This window comes from Papio anubis, chromosome 2, assembly GCF_008728515.1.
Source record: "Papio anubis isolate 15944 chromosome 2, Panubis1.0, whole genome shotgun sequence".
In the NCBI taxonomy this organism is placed as follows: Eukaryota; Metazoa; Chordata; class Mammalia; order Primates; family Cercopithecidae; genus Papio; species Papio anubis.
Window position 1 is genome coordinate 40,665,865 of NC_044977.1, and position 19,640 is coordinate 40,685,504.

A 19,640-nucleotide genomic window follows, 5' to 3' on the forward strand; every position below is an offset into this window, starting at 1 on the left:
TTTCCTGAGAAGAGGAAAGTTTTTTAGATTAGAAATTGGATCAGTAATAGGTTGCAAGCAAAAGCCACCTAGTCTTGCTTAGTCTAGCTACAGATGATTAAAAGGAACTCTTGGTGGAGATTATTAAGAGAAGACTTTGAGGCTATGCACGTGTCTCAGACAGCAGGCACATGCAGGACAGATAGCAAGAGTATCAGGAACCTGTGCTTGGAAACTGTATTGATTTTACATTTTTGTACTCTTATTTCCCTTTCTTCTCTTCCCTTCTAACCTGCCTAAGCCATGCCAAAGGAAACCAAGGAAAGGGGTTTTCTTCCTATTTGGGGTGCAGTTTTATTGTAGACCCCTGAGGATTCAGAATGGTGGCATCAATGGGAAGGTGAACCCCAAGGACATAGAGTTGGGGTGGAGTGGTCAGTTGTCTCCTCCCACCTAGAGATCCCATTCCTCGAAAAATCGGAAAAATGTACTCTTTTATTTTCGTTTTTTATTCCCCTTCTGAGAGAGAATCTCTGAAAAGACGACTGCCGAGAGTGTCCAGTTCACATGATTTGTAGGAGAGATGAGTCAGGATGAAGGGGTAGCGAGAAAGAAAAATTAAATAGTTATTTTCTAAATACAGAATTTAAAAATATATACTAAAAATAAAATTGTTTAAAATATTAATAAAATGCTCAGAATGAAGTTTTTTTCTATTGCTCTCTAGCTTTTGCATTTCCCAAACTCAAAAGAATGTTTTCTTATGTAACAATCTGCACAATGTCAGTTGACAAGCAACACAGTGTAGTTCTCAAATACAAAAGTAAAAATGAGGATACCCATCCATTTTCCCAAGCTGAGAAGAAGAAAGAATGAAGATATTTCTTTGCTTATAGAATTCTCATTTAAAAGTTGGGAAGTTTTCCTATTCTGCTGATTAAGACTTGAAGCTTGTGGGTAAGTGGTTGCAGCAGAAATCTGCCCCTTAGAGACTGGAATCAAGAAGCATATTGCCCTAACACTTAAAACACATGAGAGGGAGAGACAGAGAGAGAGAGAGAGAAAGAGAGAGAGAGAGAGGAGGAAGAGAAAGAGAGAAAAAAGAATAAATAAATCTAAAAATAAAAATATGGCAATTAGAATATGGATTTCCACAAAGGAATTGAAAGATCATTGATAGGCAAGGGTTTATATAGATATGAGTGAGAATACTGGACCATATTTCAACAACATTAGCATATCTTCCTAGCTTATATAAATTGCCATTGAAGTTTTACTTATGTGGTGTTATTGCATAATCACTTGCTTGACCTTGGCAGTGAAGTAAAGCTTGTAGGACTAGAAATTTGTTTATATTTAACCCATCTCTACATTGGTATGTGCTGTAGGTTGGCATTTATATGCAAAGTAGCCAATTATCTATATTTTTCTTTGTTTCCCCTACAGCAGAATGGTGAAACCAGTTTCTTGCATGTATAAATTCTAAGAAATTTAATGCTAATGAGGAAAAAGACTCATATACTGTCCAAAATGTATAATTCCAGTGCTACTGGGATGACCAAGTGCATTTTTATATGTAAAAAGTTCGATGCAGTTTATTTTTTAAAGAAATCTTTCATAGATATAAGAGAGGAAGAACCACACAAAAGAAAGACAAGTTGCGTTTCTCACCCTTCTCTCACCAGATGTTCTCCTGTTGCTGCTTCTGCAAAGTGAACAGAGTGAGGTGGCCAATTAACTTCCTTGAGTAACCAAATATTTAAAACAAATGAATACAGAAAAACCTTTCAGCGGCCTTCATTTGTAGGCAAGGTAACCACAGAGAAGCAGTCAATAAATTGACCAAGCACTTGTAAGAAGAATGTCTTTGTCACAGGGCTGTGCTGCTCACTGACAGTGCACCTAACTGGCTTCTCAACCCAGGCAGCTCCTTTGTCCCAAACCCAGGCTCTGCTTCCTTTCAGGGTCTTGGAATAAGTCCTACCCAATTTGTTAATTTGAGATAAAGTCCGATTTGTTGCTGGCCCCTGTCTAAGCCTGGTGTCCCATCTGGTCTTGGTTAGGTTTATTTGCTATCTCCTAATTACACCATTGACTGAGCTTTCTGCCAATTTCTACAGCTCTCATGTTATTCTCTGAAGCTTATGTATTAGTTTGCCAAGGCTGCTGTAACACAGTACCACAAACTGGATAGCTTGAACAACAAAAATTTATTGTCTCATGGTTCTAAAAGCTAGAAGTCTAAAGTGTCACCAGGGTTGGTTCCTTCTGCGGGCTATGAGAGAGAATCTGTTCCACAACTTTCCCCTAGTTTCTGGTGATTTGCTGGCAATCTTTAGCAATTCTTTGACTTGCAGAGGCATCACCTTGATCTCTGTCTTCAGGCTCACATGGTGTTGTCTCTTTATAAGGATATCAGTCATCTTGGATTAGGGGCACACTGTACTTCATTGTGACCTCATCTTAACTGATTACATCTGCAGGGATATTATTCCTAAATAAGGTCACATCCAAGAAACTGGGGCTTAGAACTTCAATGTATCAATTTTGGGGATACACAATTCAACCCATTCAACCCATAACAGCTTATTAACTCTTGTCCTAATTTCCAAATGCTGCCCTGCTTGATTTCTGCCAATGGCCTATACATGATTTACCTTTGATTGCTTATTTTACTACACAGCCCTCTTAGATTTGATTCGAACTTCACCTGACTGTGCTCATGATCTTTCTGCCCTCTTTTTAGGACACTAATGTCCTAGGTCTATATTTACCATGAGATTTACATCTCACTGTGTCTAGTTCTGTGTGGTGGGCAGAACAATGATTCCCCGAAGACATCCGAGTCCTAATCCCCAGAACCTGTGCATATGTTAAGTTCCATGGCAAAAAGGAATCAAAGTTGCAGATGGAATCAAGTTTGTATTCAACTGCCTTTAAAATAGGGAGATTATCCTGGATTATCCAATTGGGCCCAATGTAATCAAGCTTTTAAAAGTGAAAGAAGGAGATAAAAGAAGACAGAGGAACATATATGCCAATGGAAGTATGGTTCAAACGATACTTTATTGCTGGCTTTGAAGATGCAAGGAGGGGGCTTCAAACTGAGGAATGCAGGTGGCCTCTATAGATGGAAAAGGCAGGAAGATGTATTATTTTCTATGGCTTCCAGAAAGCTACACAACCATGCTGATACCTTGCTTTTGGTCCAGTGAGGCCCATGTTGGACTCTTGAAGTACAGAATTATAAGTAAATTTGAATTGACTTAAGCCACTAAGTTTGTGGTAATTTGTTAAGGCAGCAACAGAAATCTAATACATTTTAGAATAAAAAATTCCTGGGCATGCCCTCATATTTAGATGCCAGCCTTTATCCTACCCTGAAAGTTCTTCCTGTTCTCCTAGGCTTATTCCAATTAATTTATTTCACCACTGCTTCAAAACTTAGAATTAACATGCATTAGATGTAACATGGTGTAACAGAATTTGCATGGGTGTTGGAATCAGACTTGACTGCAAATTCTGGTTCTGTTATTTTTTAGCTGTGTGACCTTAGATAAATTATTAAACCTTTCTGAGCTTCAGTTACCTCTCTTTTATCTACAAAGTGGAGATAATAAGACATACCTTTTTCTGTGAGGATTAATAATAAAATCTTTAAATGCGCCTAACACAATGCATTGTATATGTCAGTTATTCAGTAAGTGGTAGCTATTCTAAAGGTGTTTTAAATTCTTAAGCCCACCATTTAATTTTTCTAGCACATGTTATTTTTAAAGCAAGGCTCATTTTATTATTATTATTTTTGAGACAGGGTCTGTCTCTTGCCCAGGCCAGAATGCAGTGGCGCAATTTCGGCTCACTGAAATATCTACTTCCTGGCCTCAAGCGATCCGCCCATCTCAGTCTCCCAAGTAGCTGGGACCACAAACACGGGACCACATCCGGCTAAATTTTTTTTTTTAATTTTTTGCAGAGACAGGGTTTTGCCATGTTGCCCAGGCTGGTCTCTAATTCTTGGGCTCAAGCAATTGCTGGCCTCAGCCTCCCAAAGTGCTGGGATTACATGTATGAGCCACCGCGCCTGGCCAAGTCTCATTTTAGATTCAAAATATAAACAAGTAATGGGATCTTGAAAGGAGGAATCAGTGAGGCATTGTGTCTTATAGCACTTATTGGTAAATGGATAAATATTCAGGAATAAGAAAACACAAAACTGTCAAAAATATGTCCAATTATTTTTTTGTAGGAGACACCCTGAGACAGAAGAGGACAGCACTCAGGAGACTGAGTTAATTGTGAAATATGTGCTGTCCTGCAGTAGGCAGAGAATGGGAAGATATTTGCTCTGTTGAATAATAACGATGTAAGTAACTTGAAAGCATTTTGGAAGATAATATGCATGTCTCCTTTTGCCTTCAAAGGACTCTACATACCATGGCCTAAATCTGCTTCATTGTGTCATCATGAAGTTGCATACCATAAAAGATATTTAGGAAAATGTTAGTTATAAAATATGTAAAAATTACTTATAACAAAGAATAGTTTATTTAAAAACTATTTTAAAAAGTTTCTTCTGGTTTTCTGTCCTTGTGATAGTTTGCTCAAAATGATGGTTTCCAGCTTCATCCATGTCCTTGCAAAGGATATGAACTCATCCTTTTTTATGGCTGCATAGTATTTTATGGTATATATGTGCCACATTTTCTTAATCCAGTCTATTACTGATGGACATTTGGGTTGGTTCCAAGTTTTTGCTATTGTGAATAGTGCCACAATACACATATGTGTGCATGTGTCTTTATAGTAGCATGATTTCACATGTTCTCACTCGTAGGTGGGAATTGAACAATGAGAACACTTGGACACAGGGCGGGGGATATTACACATGGGGGCCTGTTGTGGGGTGGGGGCAGGGGGAGGGATAGCATTAGGAAAAATACCTAATGTAAATGATGAGTTAATGGGTGCAGCAAACCAGCATGGCACATGTATACCTATGTAACAAACTTGCACGTTGTGTGCATGTACCCTAGAACTTAAAGTGTAATAATAAAAAAAAGTTTCTTCTATTTAAAAAAGAACCGGGGTGGGGGGCGGAATGAATAAGTAACACTGAAACATTGCAGCAAAACTTGATAGAGTGAATTAAAAATTTTCTTTGAGAGTTAAAAATGATTCTTCAAGAAACAGCAATAGTTATTGAGGATCTTACTGTATTCAGAAAAACAGGGGCAACCTCCCTAAGACAGTACCTTCTGAGCTTAAGTGCAGAGATGTAAACTTCACAATATTTTAAAACCATGACATTAGCAACCATTGCATCTGGCTCAGATAGTGCAGTTTTAGCTAATATTTGTCAACTAAATGAGCAGAATAAACTCACCTGAAAATACATTTTGAATCTCAAGAACCAGGGAACATAAGTAAAATACTCTTATTAAGAAATAGTAGTTGCCATTAGTCAATTCTTGTTGCTGCAAATTTCTTAAATCTCAAATCTAAAAAGGGAAATACAGGACTAGAAAACAAGTGGAATTACTGTTGGAGGAACAGATGGGATCCAACAGATAATTCCAGTTGCAGAGAGCAAAAGAGGTGGGTAGAGGTGAAGTCAGAACAGTAGGTATAAGGTAGAGGCTCTCCAGAGGGTGAGGGAAGATCCATGATGGGATAGAAGTACAGCACCTGAAAGAAATACATACTTCCCTCCTGGGGAGGAGCCAGAAGCCAGATTCAGACAAATTGGAGGTCAGAGTGTGGCATCAGAATACATGTGGTACACAAGGAAGCAAATGGGATTCATGAGGAAGTAAGAAGTTACTAGCTATGTCTAAGGGAGAGAGGAATGAAGAAATAGAACCAGGAACAACAAGATGTCACTCAGGATCACTGATCGGGAGTAGAGTAGGGAACACACCATGAAGTTTTAGAATCCAGCAGGCAGTTAGTCCTAATGATGAACTTGTGGGCATAGCCTATTTTCTATAATATCTTCTGACCATTATTTTCAATTTGTAAAATGGTCAGGCCTGGCCAGGTGGACAACAGTGTGAGTCTTGGCAAGCAACATTCTTGTGATTTGATATTACAAAACAGAATGTCCTAAGGTAGTAGGTCCCAGGACACAGTCTGGGGCTCTGCCAAACAATTCCAGAAATATGATGGCAAGGCCTGTGCAAGCCAAAGTCATTGGTGCCTCTTGCTTCTTGTCTGATGAAGATGTCCTCATCTTCTTCAGCTAGTGACAAAATTAAACACTCACTCCAGACCAATACAGAAGCCAATTTGTGATTAAAACAAGATAAACTTGTTTTAATTTGGGAAATTCTATAAATTTTAGAAATATGTGAAATGAGACAAATGAGATATCAGATGGCCAGAGTCAGTTGAGAACTTCCTAATTCATCTCAGTTACTGACTTACGTAATGATGTCTGGCAAATGGCCTTGGAAAAGGAGTTCAAGTCCCAAACTGCATTTATAATTCCAAGTGGTATATATTGGTGATATCTGGATCTTTGGGTTGGGAACACCCTAACCTCATTTCAAAGATTGATAAATGGGTGGTTATATGATGTAAGAGTGTTTGCTATCACTTACCTAGATGAACAAGTAAGTAGACCTGGCTACAATACAGAAAAAACCCCAAAACATTGCAGTTTAATGCTACATGCAACCCACATCTAATCAGAAATAATATTATTTTAATTCTGCCTCCTAAATATCTCCCATACAAAAAATAATTTTTTTCCTCAACTTACTGTGACATTGACCTAGTTCAAGCTCCTTTGCCTGGACTATTAAAACAGCTTCTTAATTGGTTTCTAGTCTAGCTTTCCCTCATTTATTCCAATTTCTTTTCCATACACAGTGATTACTGTTTTTCTAAATATCCAACCTGATAATTTCATTGCTATGATTCAAACCTTTAGTGGTACCCAGTTTTTTTGTATAAAGCCAACATTTCTTAAAATGGTCTATGAAGATGTTCATAATCTGCTTGTCATTTGTTTTTCCAATTTGAATTCCATATTCCAGCCCCACTGAACAACTTTCAGCTCCCAAATGTCATGCTGTCTCACCTCTGAGTCTTGCACTTTATGTTTTCTCTGCCTGTAACTTTCTTCATTGCCTCTTTGCTACTATTGCTACTATTTCCTACTATTGCACCAATGCTCATTATCTTTATACATTGCAGAATGTCACATGAAATGTGAAAGAAGAGGTGAGTAGGCTAATTTCTACTCACCGCTCAGGTTTGGGCAGGCAAACTACTTGTGCTCACAGTATCCATCTTTCCTTCTTTATCCTTGGCATGTGGATAGACTACATTTCCTAGCCTCCCTAGAAGTTAGGTGTGGTCATATGACTAAATAAAATGTGAGTGGAAGTGATATGCCTGCCACAAGCCCATAAAAAAACCTGTCACGAGCAAACCAAACCTTCCTCAACCTCTCCATCCACCCATCTCACTGGAAAGGACTCAGAGGACTTTGAGGAGGATGGAGTCCTAAGAAAGATGTCTGGGACTTTCATTTGACTGTAACATGAGCAAGAAATAAATCATTAGTGTGTTGAACTGTGGAGAACTTGGGGTTGTTTCAGCAGCTGGCATTACTATCCTTAAGTGACTCAAGGTTTTTGTTGCCTTACAACTTTGGGAAACCTCTGGTTGAAAATATTTGTCTTCTCTATGCTACTATAAGCTTGGTAAGGGCAGACACCATTATCTTATTCACTGTTTTATCTTCTGTTCGTATTACAATGTCTGTACACAATGTGTAAACACCCGAAAATATCTCTTAAATGTTAAATCAATGGGCTTTATATTGAAGCTTAGAAAATTCACATTTCAGTTTCCAGAGATTAAACATATAGGATTAAATTTAGAAAGTACATTTAATTCCTTTATCTGACAGAGCAGAAACTGGGAAAACTGGGAAATTCTTACATCTTAACAAGCAAACAACTTGAAAGACCAAATCAGCATTTTGGGACAAGAAAGTTAGTACAAAGTGAGGTTTACATTTTGATACTCGAGCTGGTCTGCTGCTTGATTTTACTTAAAAGAGGTAAGGATATCTGTCATGTGGCATGTCAAGAAGCTTCTGAAAAGCTGAAATAGGCTCTAATTTTTCTTATCAATTTTCAGAACTCTAGGCAATTCAAACCTGTTCAAAGTGTCAGTTGACATGTCCAGTAACGGTCGGTGCACTTTGTTACAAGACCACAAAAGGTAATAGTTGTCTATTTATGAGAAAAATATTACCAAGAGAAAGAAACTTGTCATCTCTACAGCATTAACGTAAAACAATTTGTAGTTATTGAATACAATGGATCTCTACCTTTGGCCAAGGTTTTTTTTTGTGTGTGAAGTGACCACAATCTTCTCTCCTAATTAGGGTGTGATGGACTTTAGAGTAGCCCATAGAAATCATCCTGAAAATAGAAGAATGAATGAATTTTCAGAAAGAAAAGAGGTAAGAGAAAATGAGTGGGAGGGAGAGAGAAAGAGAGACAGAGACAGAGAGATCACATACTAGAATATTCTCTATGTGAATAAAGAGCCTAAGATTTTCATACTTCATGGACCTTCCTCAACTAGAAGAAAGTCTGCTGCTGCGGATTTTCACTAAAATTAATTACGGCATGGACAGGAGAGAATAAGGAGAAAGAAGTATTCATAATTTACTATACTTCTACTTTTCTTTTATCTATAAGAAATTACTGAATTTTTTTCCTTACCTTTTTGCTAAAGGATTGCAAAAAATACAGTTTCAGATTGGATATTAAAGGCAAACAAAATTAGTTATCTGCTCTAAATGTATTATTTGTTTCTTTCTTGCTACAGAAGCCTGATGACTACTATGCCAATTATGATACTTTTCCTTTCCTATTCTTTTCAGCTTGGGGTAGCCACATGATGGAGTTCTCTCCAATGAGACCTAAGATGAAATCTGTTGATGAAATTTCTGGGGATTTTTTTTTTAAAATTAAAAAGGAACATATACTGTTGACACTGTTCTCCCTTACTTCCAGCCCCCTCCTATTCTTCTTACTTTGAATGCAGATATGGAGTCTACAGCTTCAGAGGCCATTTTGCTACTATGAGGCAGTTAGCATGAGGACAAAATCCAACATGCTTTGGATGATAAAGCTGAAAAATAGAAAGAGCTTAGGCCCCTGGCATTGTTGAGACGATTAATACCAGCAGAGATAAACATTTATCTCTAGACTCTCTGTAATATGAGAAAAATAAACCACTATATATTTAAGCCTTCATTAGTCAGATTTTCAAAAACATTCAAACACTTGGCCAATACATACAGGCAGAAGAGTAGAGAACATATTGAAACATATTTAAGACTCACACCAGATTCCAATGCATACCTTTCTCTTGCTGATTTGCCAGAATCGTCTAGGATACAGGACTTATACACATTTGGATATTCAGTTTAATGGTAGAACTTTGAAGATGGGAACAATGAGTGAAAACCATTTAGTTAAGAAATGCCGTTGCCAGTTACTTAAAAACAAAGCCTGTGCAAATTTTTAAAAAACGTTTTATAGGCTGTAAATCAAAGAAAATACTAAGGTGAATTTCAATCATTTTAGAGGTTTATTTCGCCAAGGTTAAGGACACACTCAGGAAAAAGGAACACACATACACAAAATACAAAATTAGCTGGGCGTGGTGGTGCACACCTGTAATCCCAGCTACCTGGGAGGCTGAGGCTAGAGAATTGCTTGAATCCAGAAGGCAGAGGTTGCAGTGAGCCAAGATCGGGCCATTGTACTCCAGCCTGGGCAACAAGACTGAAACTCCATCTCAAAAAACAAAACAAAACAAAACAAAACAAAAAACCCAACCAAACAAACAAACAAAAAACCCCCAAGAAACTAAGCAAAACACAGGAACAATCTGTGATTCATGCTTTTCCCACAGAGGATCTAGGAGCTTCAATATTTAGGGGAAAGAGCAGGCAGTAGGAGAAAGAGGAAGGAAAATAAAAAGAGGGGAGGATAGATAAAGGGGGCAGCTGTTGCATTCTCTTGAGTCTTCAATTAGTGTTCACTGAATCCACATCTTATATGTGGATTTATATATATGTCAATTTATGACATATATGACTTATATATGTCAATTTACATTGTCAGGGTGAAATTCGACAGATTTGTTTTAGGGTAAAGATCTTGGGGCTTACAGGGAATTTTCTGGTGAGCAAATTGTGAGGGAGGTATGTAGCCTTTTATCTTTGTAGCTATCTATTTAGGAACAAAATGGGAGGCAGGTTTACATGACCCAGTTCCCAGCTTGACTTTTCCCTTTGGCTTAGTGAGTTTGGAATCCTGAGATTTTGTTTTCCTTTCACAGGCAAAAGCATGTTTATAAGAACATACATACTATATCAGATGGGACTGACAGACTGAGATATTATTCTTACATGTGAGGCTTTTTTTGTAGTTACTCAGGATTAAGAACAGGATTGGTCATCAAGTCTGGGGCATAGCTGTCGATGAAGAGTTAAATGGTGTAAAATATTTGCTTTAAAATATTTGAAGAGATTTCTTCTGAGCCATATATGAGTGACCAATGGCCTGTGACACAGCTGTCAGGAGATCCACTAAGGTGGTCAGGCCATAGCTTGGTTTTATACATTTTAGGGAGACATAAGACATCAATTAATACATGTAAGATGTACATTGGTTTGGTCTGGAAAGGCAGGACATCTCGAAGTCGGGGCGTCCAAGTCACAGGTAGATGCAAAGATTTTCTGATTGGCAGTTGGCTGAAAGGTTAAGTTATTGTCCAAAGACCTAGAATCAATAGATGGGAATGTCTGGGTTAAGAAGAGGAGTTGTGGGTTATTCAGAGGAAGCTTCCGGTAGCAGGCTTCAGAGGGAATACATTGTAAATGTTTTTAATCACTGCTGATTCTTTCCTGAATCAGGAAAAAGGCCTGGAAAAGGAAGGGGATTCTCTTTAGAATGTAGATTTTTCCCACAAGAGACAGCTTTGCAGGACTATTTCAAGATATGGCAAAGGAACATGATTTGGGGTGAAACATTTCATTTTCTTTCAGGCCTGCTATCTGTCATGTGATGCTATACTAGAGTCAGGCTAGAATTTGGTATCTTGTTGCTACAAAGTCTGCTTTGTCAGTCTTAAGATCTATTTCAATGTTAATGCTAGTCAGCTGTGCCAGAATTCCTACAGGGAGGAGGAAATAATGAGGCATGTCCAACTCCCCTTCTCATTATGGTCTGAACTAGCTTTTTGGGTTAACTTTGAAATGCCCTTGGCCAAGGATAGGGTCCATCAGTCAACCAAGGGGCTTAGAATTTTAGATTTTTGTTTATGTTGCTAAACCCATAGCCTAAGACAGATACACAGACTTGATAGTGGGATTGGAAAAGATAAGTGACTGGTGGATAATTGTCTAGAAAATTTTGGTAAAGTCATGGCTATGTATCCCCATCAACCTATTAAGATGATTAGAGATATTTTATTAATTCTTAATTTTAGAGGGTTAGAATCTTGGAACCGCCTCATCAAATGTCACTCAGTATTGGAGTTAGGGTAGCTGAACCATTGATCTAAACCAGAACATATGAAGAAAGAGCAAATGTTTGGAATTAGAAGGTTTAAGGTCAGTGCTCTGACAATAGTTCATTGACTTTGGGAAAAATCACTCTGATCCTCAGTTTTCTCAGCTGCACAATGGATATAATAACACTTTTTCTCTGTTCTTTCTAGGGTTGTTCTGAGGCAGAGATAAGAAAGTGTGTGTAAGGTCTTTTTGTATACTGTTAAATGTTACATGGATGTTAATTGTTATGATGATGATGATGATGATATGCCTAATGTGCAGCCTGGTATTTTTCAGGGATTACTAATCCATCTTTATTACTTCCTTCTAGTAATCACAGCAAACACCTGAGCAATGTCATTCTATAAACATCCCTGGTTGGGTTTAGGGAGCAAACAGAAATCTAGGGTCCAATTGCTGGAGTCATCTCTGTGATATCAGCTAGCACATTTCTGAAAACTCCTCAACCTTCATGATAACCTGAAATGTGATTTTCAGCTCAGACCCCTGTCATTTTCTGTCAGAGACTGAGAGATTTTTAGCACAGGAAGAAAAGCCTAAGAGTCCTTTCCTTCTTGGCCTTGAAAAGAAAATATAACTGTTTGGCAGAAAAAAAAACAACAAACATTCACAGGTCTGACAAAGAACTAATATTTATTCTTTTAAAATGTACTTCTGAAATAGTTCAGATATATAAAAAAATTTTAACAATTATAATGAACACTCACATTTCCACCCACCTTAAGAAATAAAACACGAACAAAATAAGACTTTTGGTACCCCTCTGAAATTGTATCCCAGATAAGCAGTATCTTGAATTTTGTTGTTTGTCATACATTTCTCGGCACTTTTGCCGTTGATCAACATCAATTCCTTATAAGGGCATATCTTTAGCTAGGCATGGTGACACGTGCCTGTAGTCCCTGCTACCTGGGAGGCTGAGGTGGGAGTTCACTTAAGCCCAGGAGTTAGAGGTTACAATGAGCTATAAATCATTGCCACTGCACTCCAGCATAGTGAGACCCTGTCTTTATAAAAGGTATTTTTTAAAACAATTTTTTAAAGTGAGCAGAATCTTTCCAGACTTATCACAGTTCTATACATCAATATTCCTTCTTCATCTCCTGTTTTAAAGGTTATAGCATTTCTTTTTAAAATTGTAAGTTTCTCACTAACATACACGTTTTTGACATCTTAAGAATTGAGCTTGGTGAAATATATATATTTGGTCAAAAATAAAGCACCAATGTTCATTATCTTTATACATTGCAGAATGTCTCCCCCGCTCCCCCCTCTTCCTGAACCTCTTCTCCCTTCTTTATTTGCATTGGCATGTGGACTTCTTGTTCCCACCAAATGAGTCAGTGAGATAGAACGGATGTCAGTGTCTCCTGAAAAAAAAAAGATGCCATACTGTCTTGTAGAGTCACAAAAAGCATTAGTTTGAGCCAACACTGAAAAAACTTGGGAGAGCTCACATAAAAGTCTGGATTTCTGGCTTCTTTAGAAAATGCTGATAACACACTGCCAACATTCCCACATAACAATCATCCACTTGAACCAAGAAGCAGCTGCGTCTTTTAAATGGGGCACCTTCCATTTTATCATGTGATGTTCCTATCACTCCTTTTTTCTCCCTAAGAACAATGTCAGTTGTCATTTATTACTATACTTGGACTGCCGATGTTCCTTATGGTAGAGGAAAAAGTTTTTTCCTTACCCATATAAATACTCTCGAAAGTAGGGAAAGAAAAAACAAAAAAATCAATCAAAAGGGCCAAACCCACTCTCAAGTCACCCTTAAACAAGCAGATAGTCTAGGAAAAAAGTGTGCTCACTCCAAAATCACAACTTTAAGAGAAGCTCCCCTGACTTTTTTTTAATCAATTAGATTGCTGCTTCTAAGGCCGTCTTCTATAGGAATTTACTTCAGTAACCTGTCACCCCAAACCCTCACACCAACTTCCAGTCTCCTCTAGATTCATATGCAATTTTAACTTAGACTTAAGACAATGAGTGGAAAATGAGACAAGAGAAATGTAGGAAGAGGATAAATGTTAAAAGACTCTCAACATAAAAGACTCCAAACATTCAAAGACATCCCAGCTTTGAATTCAGGGATGAGGCACAGAAATCAACACACAGTGGATACGATTATTTAAAAACAATTTCACAAAAGGAGATCCACTTTAAATATAATTTAAAAATTGTTGCTGCTAAGGTTAAGGGTTTTTTTTTTTCCTAACATCTCATCAAATTTAAGCCAATCTAAAATAGGATGATAGAGAATAAGCTCTAACCTTGGAAATTATATTTAGGTTGTAATGACTGAAGCACTTGGTAGGCCAATAGAAAATATTAAAAATGAAGAGAGGCAAATTAAAGAAATTGTAAGTATTTAGCTAGCAGCATTCAAGGAAAAAAGGCACTGTGTATCTGGCCTCTATATAAAACAGAGGAATTCCAGCCACTAGCAAGGTATTCTCTGGACAGAGTAGGTATAAATCATTTGGCTTCTATATAAATTATTCAAGTACTTCTTTGTCACTTTAAGCTTAAGAAGAATTTTATAAATATTATTATGGGAAAAGTATGTCTTAGCTAAGAGACATGAGAACAAGTAATCCTTGATGTATGAATAACTATCTGATTTAAAAGCAGCTGGTAACATTGTAGTATTTTCTCCATATTACTCACAACCCTGTCCCACATATCACTCTTCCCATAGGTGATACCCCGATATTTTTTCTACTTTTGCAGGTCACATGAAAAGTGAAGGATAGAGGTAAGAAATAAAATGTTATGGGTGTCTAGAAATATTAATTCTGGCCGTGGATTACTACTCCAACAGCAGTCCCCCTCTTCCACCTCTTTTTCCTTAGACCCCTTGGCCACCTCTGTCATGGGAGGGAGAGGGTCAAGGGAAAGCTGCTGAAACAAGATAAATTCTTGTATCTTCATGTAGAATTCTGAATGTCTTTTCCTATAGAAATACTATTATAAATTGTGGTTAAATTTAGTTTAAATAGTACTGAGTGTACCATACTTAAGCATGTTTTTTGCTAGATCAATCCTTTTGAATTAGCCTACGACTCCAAAAATGATTGAAAAACATATTGCACAGTCATAAACATATATGTACAAGTGAAATTTTGGAAGCAATCTGTTTCTCAGTTTGAGAAATGCCTTGGTCTCTCATTATTATAAATTATTACCCATTATTAATTTATAATCACCCTGGCTTTGTTATCTTTGAATTTAGGGTAGGAAGAATTAGTGCTGAGTTAAGACTGAGAGTCCTAAATTGCAATACTGAGATTCATTCATTCACGAATAGCTACTATATATTAGTAGGCACCGTACTAGGTTTTGGGATACAGAATGATTAAAACAGATGCACTCCCTGCTGTCATGAAACCTGCAGTTTATATGAGGGAAGACAAATATTAAGCAGTTGACCACACCAATAATTAACTATGAGTCCTATAAAGGGACAGTGCTGGGGGGGGAAAAAACCAAAAAACTTAAGTAAGGGAACCTGACCTCTTGTGGGAGTTAGGGAAGACTAAGGAAGGCTATATGGGGCTTGAAAGATGAATATGAATTAGCCACTTAAACAAGTGGAGAATTAGTATCCCAGTTAAAGGGACCAGTATCTGAAAAAAACCCGGGGTGAGAAGAAGCTTGGGGCATTGGAAGAAATAAAAGGAGGCTAATGTGTCTAGAGCATATTAGCATGAGCAAAGGCTGGACTAGCAGGTAAGGGCCAAATAAAGCAGGATGCTTTAGGTCATGTAACAGATTTTAGACTTCTCTCTAATATCAATAGGAAGCCACTGGAGTATTTCATTTATTATGATTATAATTAGCATCTTGCTATGCTGCACAGGCTGCACTTGAACTCTTGAGCTCAAGTGATCCTCCTGCCTCAGACTCCCTAAGAGCTAGGACCACAGGTGTGCACCACTGCACTTGGCTCTGGAGCATTTTAATCAGAATGATGTGATTAGATTAAGCTTTAGAGCCAGTCTCTAATCTCTAGTGACTCTACATAGATGTAGTTATATCCTTAAATTAGCTTGTAGCAAATAGCTGCCTCAGTCCACTCTACTGCAATCAGCAGCATTCTATATAATGCATTTCTAAGCTCCTTCTTAAAGTAATTCCTCAAAACATAGGATCATTTTGTCCCACATTGCCTCCTAGAAAAATTAACTAACTCTTCAGTCTGTGGAATAAACAGTTACTGTTTTCTTTATTTCGTCTTTACTCTTTTAAACTCTAAATAATTTATTACTTCTTCTATTAGCCTCTAAGCTCCTGTTCAGAAGTTTGACAGGAATTCAGAATCTATGTCAACTGTCAGGCCACTAGGAATTCATTTAGGGAATTGAGGTGGCAATTTATTAGCAAACTGGTGTGGAAGCCCATTTTCTTATCTTTGTACTGTATTTTTTTCTGCATTTGGGCCATTCTGAAAGTGGCAGTTACTCATGGCCTGAGAGAGTAAATGCAGTGTTCAGATCGCTGAATTTGTGCCACAAGAGATTGTACTGGAAGAATTTTATTACAAAATGCTTTATATTATAAGCACATCCAGTGACTCTTTGGCATCAATCTCCTCTAAAAAATTAAATAATCAAAAGTAACTAAATATAATTCAAACCTACCTCCAGACTCGTGCTATTGTTTTTTTTTTCTTGCATATGCAGAGCTCTCTGATTATCCAGAGAGCTCAGCCTGCAGAAGCAGTGTGTGCGGGGGCGGGGTGGACAGAACAAGATTTTGGCCCTCCATTGCAAACTGTTGCCTTTTCAAATGATGCACACATGCTTGGTCCATCTGTCATCAAGGACTCTGCAGAATAGTCAGTAAAACTTTCTATTCCATGTTTGAAGCTGCATTGCCAGATATTAGTAACTCATTTTATTTATAACCGATTCTCCAAAGTAGGAAAAACAGGTGGTACTCATGAAGAACTCAATAGTAGCCAAATTTCAAAGGTCAGATGCTGCAAGTATGGAATAAGAGGAAGCATTCTGTGTTCATACTCTTACTATAAAAATGTTTGCCTGTGGATCCTTTCCCCAACTATGATAGTAGTACTTAAGGCTGCCCAGGACCTCTTTCTAGAGCCTTGCCCCCAAACCCCAGCCAAATTACTGTTCTCCAGGAAGTTCCCCAGGCTGCAGACTTTTAAAAATACTCTCATGGGGACTCCTTCCTAACTCATTTTATGAGGCCAGCATCATCCTGATACCAAAACCTGGCAGAGATACAATAAAAAAACTTTAGAACAATATCCCTGATAAGCATCGATGCAAAAATCCTCAATAAAATACTGGAAAACTGAATCCAGCAGCACATCAAAAAGCTTATCCATCATGATCAAGTCAGCATCATCCCTGGGATGCAAGGCTGGTTCAACATACGCAAATCAATAAACGTAATTTGTCACATAAACAAAGCTAAAGACAAAAACCACATGATTATCTCAATAGATGCAGAAAAGGCCTTTGATAAAATTCAACATCCCTTCATGTTAAAAATTCTCAGTATGCTAGGTATTGATGGAACATAACTCAAAATAATAAGAGCCATTTATGACAAACTCACAGCCAACATTACACTGAATGGACAAAAACCGAAAGCATTCCCCTTGAAAAGCAGCACAAGACAAGGATGCCTCTCTCACCACTACTATTCAACATAGCATTGGGAGTTCTGGCGAAGGCAGTCAGGCAAGAGAAAGAAATAAACGGTATTCAAATAGGAAGAGAGGAAATCAAACTGTTTCTGTTTGCAGATGACATGATCGTATATCTAGAAAACCCCATGTGTTAGCCCAAAAGCTTCTTAAGCTAATAAGCAACTTCAGCAAGGTCTCAGGATACAAAATTAATGTGCAAAAAACACAAGCATTCCTATACACCAAGAACAGACAAGCAGAGAGCTCAATCATGAATCAACTATCATTCACAATTGCTACAAAGAGAATAAAACACCTAGGGATACAGCTAATGAGGGAAGTGAAGGACCTCTTCAAGGAGAACTACAAACCACTGCTCAAGGAAAGAGAGGACAAAAACAAAAAAACATTCCATGCTCATGGATAGGAAGAATCAATATTGTGAAAATGGCCACATTACCCAAAGTAATTTGTAGACTCAATGCTATTTCCATTAAAATACCATTGATACTCTTCACATAATTAGAAAAAACTACTTTAAAATTCATATGAAGCCAAGAAAGAGCCTGTATAGCCATGACAATTCTAAGCAAAAGGAACAAAGCTGGAGGCATCACATTGCCCAACTTCAAACTGTATTACAAGGCTACAGTAACCAAAACAGCATGGTACTGCTACCAAAACAGACACATTGACTAATGGAACAGAATAGAGACCTCAGAAATAAGACTGCACAGCTACAACCATCTGAACTTTGACAAACCTGACAAAAACAAGCAATGGGGAAGGGATTCCCTATTTAATAAATGGTGCTGGGACACTGGCTAACCACACGCAAAAAACTGAAAGTGGACACCTTCCTTACACCTTATGCAAAAATTACCTCAAGATGGATTAAAGACTTAAATGTAAAACCCCAAAGTATAAAAACTCTGGAAGAAAATCTAGGCAATACCACTCAGAACATAGGTACGGGGAAAGGTTTCATGATGAAAATGTCAAAAGCAATTGCAACAAAAGCAAAAATTGACAAACGGGATCTAATTAAAACTAAAGAGCTTCTGCACAGCAAAAGAAACTATTATCAGAGTGAACAGACAACCTACAGAATGGGAGAAAATTTTTGCAATCTATCCATCTGACAAAGGTCTAATATCCAGAATCTACAAGGAATTTTTAAAAATTTACAAGAAAAAAACCAAAGAACTCCATTAAAAAGTGGGCAAAGGACATGAACAAACACTTCTTAAAAGAAGAGATACATGCAGCCAACAAACATATGAAAAAAAGCTCAACATCACTATCATTAGAAAAATGCACATCAAAACCACAGTGACACACCATCTCATGCCAGTCAGAATGGTGATTATTAAAAAGTCAAAAAAGAGCAGATATTGGCGAGGCTGTGGAGAAAAAGGTATGCCTTTATACTGTTGGTTGGAATGTAAATTAGTTCAACAATTGTGGAAGACTGTGTGTGGTGATTCTTCAAAGACCTAGAACCAGAAATACCATTTGACCCAACAGTTACATTACTGGGTATATACCCAAAGGAATATAAATCATTCTGTTATAAAGATACATGCACACATATGTTCATTGCAGCACTATTCACAATAGCAAAGACACAGAATCAACCCAAATTCCCATCAATTATAGACTGGGTAAAGAAAATATGGTTCATATACACCATGGAATACTATGCAGCCATAAAAAGGAATGAGATCATGTCCTTTGCAGGGACATGGATGGAGCTGGAAGCCATTATCCTCAGCAAACTAATGCAGTAACAAAAAACCAAACTCTGCATGTTCTCACTTATAAGTGGAAGCTGACAAAGAGAACACATGGACACAGGGAGGGGAACAATACACACTGGGGTCTGTTGCTGAGGGGAGCAGGGGGAGGGAAGGCATCAGGAAAAAGAGCTAACACATGCTGGGCTTAATACCTAGGGATGGGTTGATAGGTGCAGCAAACCACCATGGCATATGTTTACCTATGTAACAAAACTACATATCCTGCACATGTATTCCAGAACTTAAAGTAGTAAAAAATACCCTCATGGTCCTCCATTTCCTTCCTGCGTGGTTTTGTGCTGATAAATTATGGTCATCTAATCTCAAAAATTCATCCATGAATTGTTTTAGTGATGATTGTTTGGTGTTAAACCCCTCCTGGAGATGACTACAAAAAACAATGGCTATAATGTCAAAAGACTTTAGCTACATTGCATGTCAGTAGGCAAGACAATATCGTGGGCAGGAAAGATCTTTCTCTTGTTGGTCTCTTATACTGTGATCATGAGAACAGCAACAAATTTCTGAGGAATTAAGAATAGAAGAAATACTGGGAGACAGCTTAATAAAGTTCAGATTT

At 37.7% G+C, this 19,640-nt stretch overlaps 2 long non-coding RNA genes across 3 annotated transcripts in view; one reads left to right on the forward strand and one right to left on the reverse strand.

Annotated features, from left to right (window-relative positions):
* Positions 1-648: 648 nt before the first annotated feature.
* Positions 649-19,640, reverse strand: part of LOC103881864 — a 37,951-nt gene continuing 18,959 nt past the window's right edge. For both annotated transcript variants that reach the window (XR_001899609.2, XR_001899608.2), the window contains one exon: positions 649-1,684. This is a non-coding gene — a long non-coding RNA (uncharacterized LOC103881864). The remainder of the gene's footprint in view (positions 1,685-19,640) is intronic.
* On the forward strand, positions 8,161-8,998 carry LOC108584491. Its single transcript, XR_001899613.3, has 3 exons — positions 8,161-8,286; positions 8,384-8,461; positions 8,888-8,998. It is a non-coding gene; the product is annotated as an uncharacterized LOC108584491 (long non-coding RNA).